At 37.1% G+C, this 16297-nt stretch overlaps 1 protein-coding gene across 6 annotated transcripts in view; it reads left to right on the top strand.

Annotated features, from left to right (window-relative positions):
* Positions 1-16297, top strand: part of WWP1 (WW domain containing E3 ubiquitin protein ligase 1) — a 147716-nt gene that overhangs the window by 6391 nt on the left and 125028 nt on the right. The window lies entirely within an intron of this gene.

The following is a 16297-nucleotide window of genomic DNA, read 5'->3' as shown; positions in this document are numbered from 1 at the left end:
CCCGCCACGGACTTTGCAGCAGTTTTGCTGGCCTTACATGGTGGCTTAGGACTCACAACAAGTGCAAAAGAAGAAGCAACCAGGCCTTCTTAAGGCATAGGCTTGAGATGAGCATAGCATCATTTCTGCCACCTCTGTTGATTAAAGCAATTCACGGGTCCAGCCCAGATTCAGGGGAAAGAGATGAGACAAGTATGTGAATCCCAGGATTGTACCAGACAGCTGTATTACACCAAAATGGGGCTTCTGGAAAACTGTTTATGAAACTGAGACTTAGGCTGCCTAGTACTTTCAGTACTAGGCCTGTCAGTGGGAAAATGGAGTCTGAAATGCAAAAACAATAGCATATTTGGCTTATTATACAAATGGAAATAGCTGGTAATATCCTTGGGTAGAAAAGAAAATTTTGGAACTCTGGGGTTTCACCCATAATGGGGCAGAATTGACTTGCTCTACTTGAGGGCATTGGTGTCTAAAAAAGTGCAGAACCCAGAGCCCAGGCTGCTCCGAAGCAGTGATTTACCCAAGTCTCCCAAATTGGATGAGACAAATGTCCCAGTCAGCACACTGTGCAGAGTGGGCTATGGTGGGCAGAGAGCCCTCCTCTTAGCCCTTGTGATTAGATGTGAGGCTTAATGGTAGCAGAGCTCCTTGGTGAGTCACTCTGGCCTTGACAAACCTTGAGCAACCTGGTGCCTCACAAATACTATTTTCTGTTTGCAGTGTCTTGGGGAAAGGTTAGGATAAGCCACTCTTCCTTGGATAGGAGTTGTTACAGTGGAGAGTATACACTTACAGAGACTGGGATGGGGCTTTTCTCTCATTCCGGAATGGTAAGACAGAAAGTAATGCTTTATCCTTTCTAGGAACAAGTAGACTCTGAGTGCTTAGCTGGGTTTTTCCTCACTTTATCTTCATTGCTTTATCAATTTATCTTAGTCTCAGTGGTATTTTCTTTTTTTTTATAGTTCACGTTATCTACTGTATAACGTTATGGCTAACAGTGGGATGAAGATGAATGTTACATTATTATTACAGTATAGTTTCTGGATGGAATAATGAATCAATGTATTTCATTTAAAGAATTTAGGTAGATTTGAAGCATTTCATGTATACTGAGAAATGAACTCCTGCATCCTAGTGTAAATAAATCTCTGCAAATTTCTGAAAATATTATGTTGGCTGTTGTGGGGAGGAGTTTGGTAATTGAATGTACTGAGAAACAATTTATATAAATAGGAAAGGGTAGAGCACAAAGAAGGGAACAGATAGAATTACCTTAAGGTGTTTCTCTATGACTCTTCAGGGTAGTTCAGAAATGTACTAGCATTAACAGAATTGTAGGTGTGATAGCTTTTTTAACTAATGAAAAAAGTTCTTTTGATAGCTGTTTAGTATACCCATAATTATGATTACATAGGGTGGGTGGAAGCAAACTGTTGAGTCCTGACTTGAAGTAGGATACTCCAGTCATATGTTAACCCCAGCTTGCCAAGTTGTACTATTTTTTGTGCTTAGTGTGGGAAGGAGAATTAGTTAAGTGAACTTGCTCTGTATAAAGTAGGACATACTTTACCAAAGTAATAAACTAGATCGTGGCACTTCTAAAGTTTAAGAATTAAAGGCATTTTGGCATGTGTGTTAAGAACTGTAGCTTTAAAGTCAGGTGTAACTGACTTCTGTCAATGCTTTTTAATAGCATTGTTGCTTCAGTTTCTTCTGTAAAATGTAGTGAATATTTCTGTTACTGGATTTTTGTAAGGATTAATTGAGATAATGTTTGTAAAGCTGAAGGCTGGTCCATGAGACATAAGCAGCTCTTAAGTCATTTTTATTGCTCTTCACAATTACTAATAAGCAAAATTCAAACAATCCACTTTTCTGTGAAGCACTCACTTCAACTCACAGATAGTTTAGGATTAGTTTTGGCATGAGCAGAGCAGTATGTCTGATCTTACCTTTTAACTTAAATAAGTTGCTAAAAGGTTAAGAATGAATCTGAGAAGGACACTGACTCAACATGGCTGGCAGTTTCTCAGTGGTGATGGTTTGGCTGCACAGTTTGGGAGCAAGAAATTGTTAATACCATCAATAGATGAATTACAGTATAGAACAGTGTTTATCGGTGCGCAGCCCCTTCATCAGAGTCATCTGGGGTATTTGTTAAACAAGATGTCTGAATACTTTTTGAGAACTATGGTATGGTCCTTGACAGTGGAGTTCAAGAATCTTCATTATTAACAAATGTCTCAGATGATTTTATACATATTAGTTTGAGAACTGCTGGTAGAGACTGAATCAGTAATTTGGGGGTTCTAGTGTTCTCAGAGACTGTTTTTAAAGCTACAGTGTTCAGTAAACACATGTATAATGTAAACAGAGAGCTTACCATCTGAACCTTTCAGATGTTTAAAGAGGCTTAAGATAATTGCCCATGACTTGATCCAAACAAACTATAGAAACCTGATACAGGGTGATTATGTAAGTAGTAGGCAGGAGAAGTACCCATGCAAGAAGCATCCATTAGGCTTCCTTGTTCAAAAAAACTTCCCCATGCTTCTACAAAAGAAGATACTCTTTTGAGTAAAGGTATTTCTTCTTGGGATGCCTGGGTAGCTCATTCAGTTAAGAGTCTGACTCTTGATTTCAGCTCAGGTCATGATCTCATGGTTCTTGAGTTCAAGTCCTACACTGGGCTCTATGCTGATGGTGCAGAGCCTGCTTGGCATTCTGTCTCTCCTTCTCTCTGCCTCTCACCTGCTTGTGCATATTCTCTCTCTCTCTCTCTCTCTCTCTCTCTCTCTCTCTCTCTCCCCCTCCCTCCCTCCTTCCCTCCCTCCCTCCCTCCCTCCCCCTCTCCCCCTCCCCCTCCCTCCCTCCCTCCCTCTCAAAATAAATAAACTTAGAGATATTTCTTCTATAAAAATGCCTATGGAAACAGTTAAATTAGATATTGTAATTTTCAGATAGTCTGATTGCTTTTCATTTAGCGAAAATAACTCAAAATAGAGAGATTGAAGTATGCCTACTTTAGAATTTGGTCATTTGGGTAGAAAGTAGGTTGGATGAAGACCATAATCTATAATCTGTCTCTTGTGGGGAAAGCCATTGCTTAGCTTAAGGGTGTTGACTTGGGAAAAATGTTGTGAGAAAAGATTTAATTTTAAATCGTCAAGAAAAAAAAGTTGATGCTTATTTTCTCTAACTTTTGTTTAAGGCAGTGGTTTGAGACAGCCTGGGTCTATGTCACTTAAACCTTCCTCAGTCCTGTGACCATATCTGATAATGGAAGAGCAGATCTTTAAGTTTGGGCTATTCCTGGAAAAACTTAACCTATGTTTATATTAACCATATTTTTATTGTGTTAGTGCATTTTGTGGTAAAAAAAACAAACATGCCAGACCCATGATTCTTTCTAAATTTGAGTGGAAAGGATTAGTTGGCATTTGTTTGAGGAACATACTGTTTTTGTGTTTGATTTCACTGACTTTGTGGCCAGTGCTTTGGAGAGAAAAACAACAATAAACTCATTTCTTGTCCTATGAGCTGTGAAATAATATTGTCAATATTTACATGTGAATACCCAGGATGGAAAATGTACATTATACTCCAGAATTTCATTGTTCTAAGTTAAAAGTTTTGGCAATTATAACTTGTTTAAACTTTTGTGTGATTTAATTTTCCTTTAAAGTGTTAGCTATTTAATTGGTTAGGCCTTAAAGTAAGACAAACTTAGATTTGAGTTTTCCAAATTCTTTTTTTTTTTTTTAAGTTTATTTATTTTGAGAGAGGGCACAAGCAGGTGAGGGGCAGAGAAGGAGAGACAGAATGCCAAGCAGGCTCTGTGCCATCAGCGCAGAGCTTGATGAGGGACTTGAACTCAAGAACTGTGAGATTATGACCTGAACCGAGATCTTGAGTCCTATGCTTAACCAACTGAGCCACCCAGGTGCCTCCCCTCTTTTTTTTATTTTATTTTATTTTATTTTATTTATTTTGAGAGAGAGCTTGTGGTGAAGGGACAGAGAGGGAAACAGAACCTCCAGTGTAGAGCTGACAAAGGGCTCGATTCCATAACCGACCCTGGGATCCAGGACCTGAGCTGAAATCCAGAAGAGTCAGATGCTTAACTTGCGGTTGTTATTGGCTAAGTGATCTTGGTCAAATTAACCTTGGATTAAGCCCTCATATTATCATATGTAAACTAGGTATTCATATGTAAAGTAGTAGTAATAATACCTAATTCATAGTTTTCTTGTGTGACTTAAAACTGGCACTTAGAAACAAGTAAATAGGATGGGTTCATAATACCTTGTTGATGACAGATAGGTTTCAGAATTTATATTTAATTTAGAATGGTAATGGACTCCATACACTATGTTAGGTAAAAATCCAGTGAAATATAGGGCAGTAGCCTCTACTTTCTTCAGCAGTGTTTAAGTATGGATAAAATAATGGATGACCACACATCCAGTCAGATTTTGCTATTAAATGAGTCCAAGTCAGTTTAGTTTTTGATACCAAATGAGTTATGAAGTAGCTTTATGATTTTATAGTTTTCTGGGTTTTAGATTTGTGGATAAAGGACTGTGTCCCTGTATTTCTACTGTATTTTAAACATGAGAAGACTTACATTATTCTAAGAGTAAAGTTTTAGCTGTTTAGTTGATTTTCTCATTTTGGAAAGTTTCTGTGTATTTTAGATTCTGATATTTTTCTCTAAGAGTGAGAATATCTGATGGAAGTTTATACTTAGCAGCCTGCTTTAAAATTCTTAGGAAGAGTAATAGTAAATTAACATTGTGTGTCAGTTACTTGAGTAGCTTTAGAAATCCTGAAATTGTGTATTTATAACAAAAATTTACCATTATTTCTCGAGTGGTTAAATGTAATTTTGATCTTTACTGCAGATTCAGGGGGTTTTGCTGTGTATCATTTTGCAGCATGGCCATGTGACTGAAATGCCTTTCTTATCCTCTTATCCTCTACTGTTGTGGAAGTATGGTAGAACAGTATTGGAGTTTCTCTGCCTCAGAATCTTGAGAATATGACCAGAGTGGTAGTGGTGAAGGAATAGGGTTAGGAAATAAATACTCATTGCACATCCTTTGTATTCCAGATTCTAGAAACAGTTCTAGTTTCCTAGAGTTGATGTTAATTAATACTTCCTTTTTCCTTCTTAAAACCATGTTAGTATCCTCATTTTACAGATGAGAAAACTGAGACTCAGAGGGGTTAATTATATACAAATAGAGTTGAAGTTTGACCTTAGGTGTGTCCTACTCTATAAGTAGTTCTTTATATTACATTACCTCAGTGTGCTCTTCTTACACTGGAAATTGGCACTTTGGAATTGAAGCATTAGCACATTTCCATGGCTACTTAAATGCTAGTAAATTAGCATCTTTAATGTATTAAGAAGAATCAGGAACCGTTTTGGTGTGAACTTAACTTTGGGTCATGATATCTTATCAGTGCAATGCAGAAGAGCACTAACCTCATCAGCAGGCCTGGGTTGGGACTGCCATTAAGAAGCTTTGTGTCCCTGAGTAAGTCTGTTAATCACCTCTCGGCTTTAGCTCTAAACTTTCATGAGATGTAGCAGATACTGTATATTTGAAGAATATCAAACGTTAAAAAATTTTGGATTCAAAGGAAAAAAGTCTGGAAATCAAGTATTATACTATTAAAATACAGTGCTTTGAAACAACCAACCAATTATTTCTGGAAATCTTTTTGTCATTTTGAAATATGAGATTGTACATAATATAATTACATTAAGTTTGATCCTTGCAAAAGTAGGAATGTTATGTTGCCCTGGATGTTTTTCCCAGAATACATGGAAGTGATTTATTAACTGTGATTCCACAGTTTACCTCTTTCATTGTTAGCATGTTTACGCTTTACACGTTATCTTTTTTAGATTACTTGTTCTTTTTCAGTTTTTAGGAAAAGCATTTTTTAATGACTAGCTTAAAAGCCCCAGAAACCACCTACTTGAAGTTGCTTAATCTTTAAGTGATAAAATAAGAAAATAGTACTGTCAGGTTGATATAGCAAAATGCTCAGTTTAAGGCATGGGTTTAGCTCAGCATTTTTTTTTTTTTAAGGTTTTATTTTTGAGAGAGAGAGAGGGAGATGGTGGGGGCAGGGGGAACAGAGAGAGAGAGGGAGACACAGAATATGAAGCAGGCTTTATCCAGGCTCTGAGCTGTCAACACAGAGCCAGATGCAGGACTCCATTTCACAAACTGTGAGATCATGACTTGAGCCGAAGTTGGATGCTTAACCAATTGAGCCACCCAGGCACCCCAACATTCTTTTTTTCTTTATTTATTTTGAGAAAGATACAGGGATCAAGCTGGGGAGGAGCAGCGAGAGAAGGAGACAGAATCCCAAGCAGGCCTCGCTGTCAGTGCAGATCACTGTGAGATCATGACCTGTGCCAAAATCAAGAGTTGGATGCTTAGCTGAGCTACCCAGGTGCCCCGGCATTTTGTTTTTTATATTCTGTTTTTGTAGTGAAACGTAGTAAAAAGAACATTGATTTTGAGCCCAAGAGATCAGAGTTCAAAATCCTGACTTTCACTAGTCTTATGGCCCTGGGCAATAAATTCTTAAAGCCTAATTTTCTTCATTTGTCAGTAGGAATAATTAATGACTCTGAAGGATAATTGAAAACATTAGAGATAGTTTTTTGGTTTTTTTTGTTTGTTTTGTTATGTGACTGACAAATAATAGGAGTCCAATAAATGGTCACTGTTATTCTTACTGGTTTTGAAGTCAGAGACCTGATTCAGATCCCAGGTTTAAAACTGGCTGTGTTTCTGTGTCACTTAGACACCCCATGTAAGTGCACATGTCCCAGGTAGTTACACTGTATCATCTTAGACTTACACTTAGGAAGTATTTACTCAGCTCTTTTTATTCCTGTAAGTTGATGTAAGTTTGGAACTCAAGTTTTAAGATGCTCTTTGTTACTTAAATTTTATTTTCTTAATTAATGTAATCCAGCAGACGAGTGGGAAATTTGTTTTCTACTGATATTCAGTAAGATGGGGAAAAAATTATCAAATACAAAAATTTTTTGCTTGAAAAGTTTTGGTGTTTTGCCATTGTAAACAATACTGTATATTATGAGAAATTGAGAAATTTTAATTAGAAAAGAAGCTATCTCATTCTCATTATTGATATTATTTTGGTGTAGTTTTCCTTTGTTGATGTAAATAAATATTAGTGTCAGTTCTTTTAAAACAAAAATAGGAATCATCTCTCTAAATTAAGAATAACTGAAAAATAAAGTAAAAATGTGTTTCACTTTTTTATGATGACCTGAGGAGGAGGAAGGCAATGGAGCAAGGAGAGAAGGAAAGTTAGTGTGATAAAAGATAGAATAACAGTGCCAAAATCCTGTGTTTTTGTTTTGTTTTTAAGGGCCATCATTGCTTGGCTTAATTAGAATAATTTCTGCTAAATTTCATGTTTTTGTCCTCACTAATGTTTTCTAGTAAATGAAGTACAAGCATTTTTGATATCCTTTGCTTTCAGCAGAATAAACTGTTAATTTCATTTTTGGGGAAGTTTGTATAATGTATTCAATTATATATATTTTTAAAGATGCATTTTATGGAGCAATATCACCATCTTGTGGCCTTCAAGAAAATTGTTGCCAAAGTTATGTTTTTACAACTGTAAGCATAAGTTAGCTTTCTCTGCTGTTTGTCACAGCTCAGTCAAGTTTGTAATAGGCAGTTCTTACTGTAAATGGGGGTGGGGAGTAGAAAACAAAATGACTTGTACACTAGGATTGCAACTTCGGAAAAAAAAAGTGTATTGGAGGAAAATAATACTTTGAAAACAGTTGTGGGTTGGGTTGGTGGGAAGATTATGGATGATTGCTACTCTTATGTTCTCATGAAATATGCAGTGTTTTACAAGCAATTGTGAGCTAGAAAATCTCAGAATGTCCTGTACTCTTTTAATAGGATTTCCAGGGCCCAGAGAAATTTAGATGTCCTGTCCCACTGTGCCATTTAGTGAGACTGTTGTCTAGAGCAGTGTTTTCTGAGCTAGTGACTCTTGAAGGAATATTTTCTATGGGAACTTTTACACTTTTTCTTTCATTTTGATGATAATTTTAAAAGGGAAAAAGTCAATATGAGAAGTATGGTGTTTCATTTAAAAGAGCACCTAAAAACTAAATGAGACCATTTGGTTTTAAGTCTGGGTTTATTTAATTGTTTTTGAGATTCGGTTGATACTGATTATCTTTCATTGGCAAATAAGTGTTAAGCACTCTGTGTGCCAGGCTTTGTGGTAGGCAGAGTAGGTAAGATGGTGAGAATTTGTCCTGTACTCTTGGAATTTACAGTCGCAGATGCAGTGAGAAAAATAAAGCTATTTCGAGAAACACACAAGGTAGAAATCAAGAGTTCTGGATAAAAATAGCTATAACTTTTTGAGCATTTACTGTGTGTCAGGCACCATGCAAAATGCTCTCGGTACTTTTTCTCTATGTCAGAAATTTATTTTGGAATTTTGCTTTGATTTTTGCAGGAACAATGAGTATACACACAAATAAGTATTTGTGGAAGCTCAGAAACATCTGTGTGGAACAATAGGTTTCCTTATACAGTGCAAGTGGTTCAGCTGTTATGGGTCCAGTAGGCTTTTGTGGCTTGGTTTTGGTATCTTACCACCATTTATAATATTTCTGTGGGAAAATTTGTGCTGTGTTCTAAGCAGCTATCTTTCTCCCAGACTTTTAGAGTCCAATCGATGTGTAATTTGGGGATTAGCATATAACTTGTGAATTATTTTGAATAGTTAGGGCTTGAAGTTTTCAAGTTTAATGAATTTTCATTAAAATTTATATACTTTTGGATGTTGGAGTATTTAATAAGTCAAATGAGCATTTTAGTTAACATGTTTTACTTTTGTATTGGGTATTTTTGTATTGAGCTGTTATTGTGGACTGTGGCAATGAAATCACATTGGTAAGGCAGACATGGATTACCAGGGCAAAGATGGGAGAGGATATAGAGGTTTATAGGATCTTATAGGATTTTCTTTATAATATTTTAAAGTTTTAGTTCTGTGCTATATGAGTACTTTTTTTTTTTAACCTACTCACACTAGCCGATTCTACAGGGTTAATGTTTTATTAATTGTGAATTTTTATTTAACATGAATTTATTGAGTGTTCGGTAAGGGCTGAGCACTAGGCCACAGGCTGGAATTATAAAGATAAGTTGTAACAAAAAAATTTACTGTGTAATAGGGGAGATAAAGAAATAAACATGGTTCCAGTGCTATGAAACACAAAGCAGCTAACTAGTCCAAAATTGGAGGTATGACACTTGAACCAAATCATGAAGAATGGTTAGAAATTAAGTAGATGAGGGTTTGAGAGTACCCAAATGTTTCTGTGAGAATTACCTTGAGCCCCCAGTGTGCATAGTCAGTCCCCCAGATGATTCTGACATGCAGCCAGGGTACGGGAGACTAGTAGTGAATTAGAAATATTTGTCATTAGGGGTACCTGGGTGGCTCAGGCGATTGAGCTTCTGATTTCAGCTAAGGTCATGATCTCACGGTTCGTGAGTTCGAGCCCCAAGCCAGGCTCAGAGCCTGGAGCCTGCTTCTGATTCTGTGCCTCCCTCTCTCTGCCCCTCCCCTGCTTGTGTTCTCTCTCTCTCTCTCAAAAATAAATTAGCATTAAAAATTTTTAAAAAAAAAATATTTGTCATTAGTGAGGTTTGGGTAAAGAGCTTTTCTTGAGACTACCAATTATCTTGTTTTCTCTAGCTGAATTTTAATAAATAAAGGTGGCAAGAGTATGTATATACATGATACATTTGAATAACCAGAAGTAGTTTGATAGTAGCTAGAGTATATGCCCTTTTCTCTTTTGGAACCTCAACTCTAAATGACTCTAACAATCAGTGTCATCGCTTCTAAGCATGAACTGTTAAAAACGAGTTGGAAAAAAATTCACATGTCTGGGGATTGGTGCTACTGCTCCCCTGGGCCTAAGTCTCTGCTCTGTTTGTCTTAAATTCCTTACCTAGCTGCATCCCTTTTCAAACAGAGAATGCCTTGTATTCCCAGTGTCTCAAGAAGTGCCTACTTCATTGAGGAAATGGGTTGGCCTTCTCACCTGTTCTTTTCTCTGTCTATCCTCAGTGTGAGCTATGTCTATACCTCTGTGTTAAATCTCAACTAGCCCTGCCTTCTCAGAGATCTTGTCTAGTACTCATCATTTCTTCTATGACTTCAGCTTCTTCCTGTCTGAAAATATATTCAAGTCTCTTCCATCTTCAAAAACAAACCTATGAATACACCCTTTTAAGCCTGTATATGTCTTTTCCTTCACAAACATCTAAACAATGGTTTCTTAAGCCATTAGCTTCTGGTCCTACCACTCTGTTAAAATTATTCTTGCTAAGTGCCTGCTGACATTCATATTGTGCAGTATACAGTTTTCTCTTTTTACCTATCTTACTCTTAACCATCTCTTAGAAGCTTTTCCTGACACCTCTTCTCACCAAATCTAATTTAGGTGCTCCTCTTTTGTACTTCTGTAATACTCTGCAGTGAGCTTAAAGCTGCTGATTTCTGTGTCTGTTTCCACTGCTAAATTATAAACTCATTGAGGGCAAAGAGCTTATCTTAGATGATTTAACACACTACTGTTTAACACATTACCTGAAGACACATCTGGGGTGTGTGTGTGTGTGTGTGTGTGTGTGTGTGTGTGTGTGTGTGTGTGTGTATGTATATATGCTGAATGACTTAATTCACAAAAATTGTTAAAAGAAATGCCTAACATTTATTGATAGATAGCTCCTTTTTGCCCCATGGTAAGTTGCTTTTCTTATGCTGGAAATATTAAATGAGAGGCTTAGGTCAGGATTTTGTGGGGAGAACATGGAGGCCCAGTCAGTGTTTATTGAATGAACCATTATCTGATGATACAGAGAGGTCCTGGAAGGAATAGGTAGAGGTAGCCACAGTTTGGACATGGAAGATGAGGGGAGATATTTCAGTAGACTGCTGAGGCAGCAACCAAATTGCAAGGGTAGAGAAGTGAGTAGGAGGTGAGAAGGAAGGGTGGCTATTCTTTTGAGAAGACAGGGGTTTTTTTTCCCTCCTTTTTTATTGCCATTCTTTTTTTCTTCTTCTTATTGCACTTGTTTCATCTGGTTTGCTTTTTGTTTTAATAAAACATGAGCCCCATGCTCATGCTAAAGGAGAGTTGGTTATGAATGAGAAGTGGGGGGGAAGCCCTATCCTAGGAAGTGAAAGTGGTGTTAAGCACTTAATCACTTTGGAAAGTAGGAGGGTATACTTCATTTTTAAAGACAGAACTTGGACAGGATTGCATGTAGTATAATTTTATAAGAATCTCTGTCAGAAGTTATTTAAAGTAGGTGGGGTAAGGGTCTCAAAAGGCTATAGTATTAAGTTTGAAAAGGGTAATCTCAGTGTTCAGAAAAATTAAATGATAAATTGCAGTAAATATAGTAGGACTATATATATTTTTCTGTAAATGTCTTTTTTTTTTTGCTGTTTCTCATATTTAATATTGCTTTTTTAAAGTTTATTTTTGAGAGACAGAGAGAGAGAGCGAGTGGGAGAGGGGCAGAGAGAGATGAGGAGGGAGAGAATCCCAAGCAGGCTCTGTACTGTCAGCACAGAGTCTGATGTGGGGCTGCTCCAGCTCATGAACTGTTGAGATCATGACCTGAGCCAAAACCAAGAGTTGGACGTTTAACTGACTGAGCCACCCAGTCCTCCCTCTCATATGTTATATTTTTAATAATTTGGCATTTTTACAGCACTTTGTAATTCACAAAATACTTACATGGATCTCACCTAGGCCATTTGCTACTTAGGTTAAATTACTTGTCCAAGGTCTTGTCAGTTTATTTATTAAGCATTTATTGTGTGCTGGGTATTTTTCTTAGTGCTTTGTCAATGTTAACTCGTTAACTCAAGGTAGGTATTGTTACCTTCTTCATTTTATAGACGTAAAAACTGAGGCATTATGAGGTAAAGGAGCTTGCCAAAAGTTGAACATAGTAGTCAAGTGGAGCTAAGATTTGAATCTAGGCAGTCTGGTTGCAGAATTTACACTCTTAACCACTGTTTCACTGCCTCTTAGTAAATGTGGGAGTAGAAATTCAAATCCAAATTCAAACTAGACTTTGGTAAATGATAGTTTCTTATTTTCAGTCTCCCCCTGTGTACCCCTTCTTCACCTTATTAGAAATAATTGGACCACCAGGCACACTGAAAGCCTTCTATAAGTGACAGTTTAGTTGTTGACAGGACTGGATTTGTGTTTCTTGTAACTTCAAACATTACTAGTTATTTAGAGTTTTATATTAAGTTTGTAGTAAAGGTACTTTTTAAAAAATTTGTTAACCTGTGACTTTGAAAAGAGCAAAATGGTACTTTTATCAGCTCAGGATAGAAATATCTTTGATATTTGATCCTCTGGACTGGGCTTTGCTGTGGTGTGTCATAGCTACTGCTAATTTAACCTCTAGCTTACTGTTTAAATTCTCTTTTTAATTATTTATTACCTTTTTTGGAAGGAATTTGCATTCCATATAGACAAGAAGACCCTGTACATTTTGCTGGCTGGAACTTTATATGAAACACATTTTGTTTGAAAGGATGGGTGGTTAGTTTTGCCTTGGATAGGTAACTATCTTGTAATTATTTCTCAGATTAAGTTACTGTGATCATGGTTGTGCTTTGACTGGAGGCTTGCTACCTGTGATATACAAGGCTGATTTGAAGGCAAGGATGGAATTTGAATTAACCAGAATCCAGGAGGAACTTAATTAGAATGAGAAAGACAATTGAGTCAAATAGTTTAACTAGCTATTGGACCTGAATTTCTGTAAATAGAGTGAATTTGATGTGAAGAGCAATGAGGAAGTAAATTGCAGGAAATTAATGGGCAGCTGTTAGTAAGGGTGTGTGCCATGATAATATGAGGAGACATAGGTTAAATTCAGCAAGGCTTCTGACTACCTCATAACATTCACCTTGTTAACTATGAATGTTTGTTGATCTGAAGAAGGGAAAGAAGTTTGTATTAACTATATAACCATGACTTTAGATTGGTCACAGAGTAATTTTGAGAGCAAGGAATTCACATAGTTTGGAAATGGTTAAATTTGGCGATAAGAGAATCTACAGATAGATCAAGGTTTAGTGTTTAGAAAATTAAAATTATGTGTATAGTACATTTCAATGTAAGATTTTTATTTTGTTTTTGTTTATTAGCTTGAAGTGGCAGCAGAAAATATTAATGAGAGCATTTTGAGAAGTTTATTGTAAAGCAGATTTTCTGTGTAATTGAGAGAAATAACACTTAAAAGGTACAGTTGAATATAAATTCACTGTACACAAGAAAATGAGATAATAAAATAGGGAGAGAATGAATTTATGAAAGGGGAGATGTGAGATATATCTAGGGGGAATAAAGCCAAGAAAAGAGGACTAGATTTGTGTTGGTGGAAAAGTAGAGGTAAAAATGGGAGGAAAAATGAAAACAGAACCAAAAAGTTTGGGGAAAATTAATGTATTTGCCTCCTCTGGTTGAAAATCTGAAATTGAGTGGAGATATCAAATAATGAGCTGGAGATACTCATTGAGGAATTTTGACATTTTGAACATAAATACATTTTTCTCATTAAAAAAAACAACAAAAAACTTCTTGTGCTCCTGTAAAGTTCCATAATACAGTGCACGAAAAGGAACTTTGAAATTGAAAGTACAGAAGGATGGAGGAAAGATGAGTTTATTAGAGCCTGTGATTAGATAGTCATTTTTAGATTAAAATAAACCCCAAACTATAGTCAGAAATTAAAAAGTACATGTAGATGCCCATCTTTATTTGTCCTTTGGCAGATACTGCCAAGTGTTTTTAAAGTCACTGGAATGACACAGTTTAAAAGTGTTAATTCTTTTTTACTCAGTGGCACTTGTAAATTATCAGGAGTGTGTTGTTTTGCATTAAAGAGGATTAGTGAGTGATACATAGATAGGTCTGTGTGGACAAGTAAACTTATTAAGAAATCAGCTAGCTTTCATGGGGCAACTGGGTGGCTCAATTAGTTAAGCGATTCTTTGTCTCTTTGTGTGGACTCCTGCTTTTGGCTCAGGTCATGATCTCATGGTTCATAAGTTTGAGCCCTATGTTGGGCTCTGTGCTGACAGCATGGAGCCTGCTTTGGATTTTCTCCGCACCCCCCCCCCCCCCGCCCCTCTGTGTATGTGAAAGTTTGAAACTGTGAAGTGCTATGAAAACATAAAATAGTGATGATACTATTGCAGGATTTTTTTTTGCCTCAATAGCCGAGTTCATTGTCTCACTGCTTTGATGAATGAAGAGGTGGACACAAAATGAGAAGCAGGCAAAATTTTATTAGATTGTAAGATCAGAAGGAAAGCTCTCTAAGGTTCTAGTTGCCTCCCCGTGTCCCCCCCCCCCCCCTTCCCCTTTATTCCTTCTCAGGTTTTACCTTTATTGGCTGGATAACTCTAGGTGCTAGGTTGTCTATTCCTGATTGGCTCGATTGCATTGTATGAGGGGTGGTCTATGGCCATACCGTTCCTTGTTGGTCATAGGTTTTATGGTCCACTTATTTTTAGTCAGGTCTTTTGTCAAATTTCTGAGGAAAACCTGAGGGGGAGTAGGTGGTGTCTGTTATATTCTTAAGAAGGACCTTACGCCTGAGGGGGTTTGCTGTAGTCCGACATTCTCAGCATTGTTCCAAAAAATGTGTTTTTCCCCACCCAGGGATGTCAGGTCCTCATCTTTCCCTCGCTGCCTATTTTATCCTGTCTTTTCCCTATCATAATATTGCCACTAGGCACTGGTGGGAAGAAGGAGAGCTGGAGGGACTGGAGGCAGATTGTTAAGTGGACAGATTGTAGAGGGAGCATGCAGTGGTACAGCTATGGGGTCAGCCCTGCTGGTCAGTGGAATGAGATCGACTTGTGGGATACAAGGCCAAGGTGTTGTTGGCATAGATGTTGAGACAGGAGTGGGGATGATGGTGTAGTATGGGGAAGAACTGTGGGCCTGAATAGGAACTTGGAAATGCCTTTAAATGCCTTTGGATCCTTACGAGACCATAGGGGCAGTTATTTGGAGTTTAGTGAAACTAAACAATTCTGAGGGCTAAAAGGCACTGGGTATCAAGAAAGCTTCTTGCTCCTTGCTCTACCCTTTGCCCAACATGTAGTCCCAGTGGCATTGAAGCCCACTGATGAGTTGTCCCTGTAAAGTTGATTTTTCCCTTCTAATTATTTAGGCCATACAGAAATATAAAATTTAATGGGATTGTGCTTTATTGTAACAGGATTCTGTAAGAACAATCTCTTTGAGGTACATCAAAAAAGCTGCCTACACAGAACCATTATACTGTTTACTAAGGTTACCAAATACCCACCCCAGTGTGTCCCAAAGCAAGAGGTTTCCCAGGGAGCAGAACTAAACACTGGATGGTCCTGGAAAGTCAGTATGAGTTACCTTCTTATCTACTCTCTCCCATTTTATAAATTCATTGAAATGACCAATAATATCTTTTTATGAATGATCCTTATGTAGAAGTAACATTCTTGTATTATTTAAAATTAAATCTTCTATTTTGTAGCTTACGCTTTTATGAAATACTTATTTCTGCTTTAGAGTTGCTAAATCTTGGATATTTTAGGGACAGGGAAGCTGTTTTTTTCATCTATATCTTTGCCACTTCCAGTGAATTTTAGATTTTGTGCGGTTGATATAATAGCTTTGCCTGAATACAGGCTTTCTAACCTTCCAAGTTCCACATTCATTAGATGAAACATCTCTGGCATCTGATTATGTACCATCCTATCTTGTTACTGAAGTGTTTACTATGTGTTAATATTGTCTTCAAAACTAGGCTAAGTATTCACTGGAACTTTGTCTTCTACAGTTTTTGTGTTCTTGCCATGCCCACTTTGCAGACTAGGTAGTACGTAAGCGCGTTTATTAATTGATTCAGGTAGATAGATATGTGACAGTTTTCTGGCTTTTCCAAGCCTTGATGCTGTGTGTAGCATGCAAAATGGATCAGATTTGTTGTTCTTTTTTCTTAAAAGTTGCTTTCTAAGTCAGTTGCTTCTGACTTAAGGATGACATCTTGAAGTAAGCAGGCAATTGAGATATATCTTCTAAGTGAGGATTTGATAGACCAATAACCTTGGAGGACTGGAAGCATAGTTCGTTATCTACATTCTGGACTCT

This window comes from Herpailurus yagouaroundi, unplaced genomic scaffold, assembly GCF_014898765.1.
Source record: "Herpailurus yagouaroundi ecotype Mexico unplaced genomic scaffold, PumYag 165, whole genome shotgun sequence".
NCBI lineage: Eukaryota > Metazoa > Chordata > Mammalia > Carnivora > Felidae > Herpailurus > Herpailurus yagouaroundi.
Note: the sequence above shows the minus strand (reverse complement) of the source record. Positions and strands in the feature narration are given on the sequence as shown.